This window comes from Rhagoletis pomonella, unplaced genomic scaffold (assembly GCF_013731165.1).
Source record: "Rhagoletis pomonella isolate Grant_MI unplaced genomic scaffold, Rhpom_1.0 Rhpom_scaffold_00019, whole genome shotgun sequence".
Classification (NCBI taxonomy): domain Eukaryota; kingdom Metazoa; phylum Arthropoda; class Insecta; order Diptera; family Tephritidae; genus Rhagoletis; species Rhagoletis pomonella.
The window spans coordinates 271,617-272,892 of NW_023458573.1; the positions used below are offsets into that span (position 1 = coordinate 271,617).

The 1,276-nt window shown below is 38.9% G+C and overlaps 1 non-coding gene across 1 annotated transcript; it reads right to left on the bottom strand.

The window, feature by feature from the left end:
* Positions 1-750: 750 nt before the first annotated feature.
* Trnak-cuu lies at positions 751-823 on the bottom strand. Its single transcript has one exon. It is a non-coding gene; the product is annotated as a tRNA-Lys (tRNA).
* Between the last annotated feature and the right edge of the window lie 453 nt (positions 824-1,276).

Here is a 1,276-nt window from a genome sequence, read left to right on the forward strand (position 1 = left end):
AATTAAATTCGTTATATTTCAAACAATTTTGAACTGATTTTTAAAAAATTTATATCGTTATAAAGGTGATTAAACTCCCTTTCTTCTGATATGCAAATTTTGATCTATTATTTTTATTGGCCAAATAAGAAATTCGACATAAGAACGATTATGAGAAATGTAAACATAAAACTGTCAAAGCTAAACTTCAAAATGGGGGGGAATTGCCAGATGAATGTACGTAACCAATAGTTATTCAAGACACGAACCATCATATCGGTATAGACGCGAATTGGCATGTCCACTATGAAAACGCCCACACTGACATACGATAAAAGAATCGGTGGTCACATACCACGAGGTTAGAAAAATATTTTTTCTTTTTGCAATTGGACACGGACCGAACAACACACATCAGCCCTCGCAAGAACGGAAGTAATCCTAACCAAGCAATTTATTAAAGCTGACGACATTGGTTTGGTTAAAGTCAATCCTCAGAGTGCGTATAACTGGGGATTATACTTAGCGGCATTTTTCCACCACATTCCCTCCGGCAAATCCCCAACCAAGTTGTTACCTATGGAAATAAAGAGTATGGATATAAATTCTGGTCTATTCATTTAGCAGCAGTTAGACCACCGTACACCGGTAATCCCAGAATCATCAAACGTAAGTCAACCTCATTATTGTCACCATCCCATAGCAAACGAGCTACCCAACAACAGTTTATCGAGATTCCTGTTTGGACCGACAAGACAAGTCAATCATTGGCGCCCAACGTGGGGCTCGAACCCACGACCCTGAGATTAAGAGTCTCATGCTCTACCGACTGAGCTAGCCGGGCGATCTGCGATGCGAACACCATTGATCAGCAGTCATAACCATTCTGTTGTTGTTGTTGTACAAATTCCCCAAAGAGATTTTGGGGGAGTGTTGCTGGAGTGACAGTCCTTGGCCAGATATAAATCTGGGTCGTTCCGGTTACGTAGACCCGACTGTCGTGGGAACGTCATAACCATTCTCGTTCAGTTCAGTTCGCCAATTCTGAAAAGCAAGTTAATTGATTGACTGATTTTTTTTTAATCAAGTAACACCACAGATCGACGGTCAAGATTTTTGAACCGATAATTTTTCATTTCGCCTTTCGGTATAAGTTCAAGCAACGTAACCGATAACACGGTCAATATTAATTGAGCCAAACTATTAATTTTCCGTTCTTTTTTTGTAATTTCTTTGGGTATTCATTCCCAATAAAATTTTAAACTCGTATCAAATTAATCTCGTTTACCATTCTCAT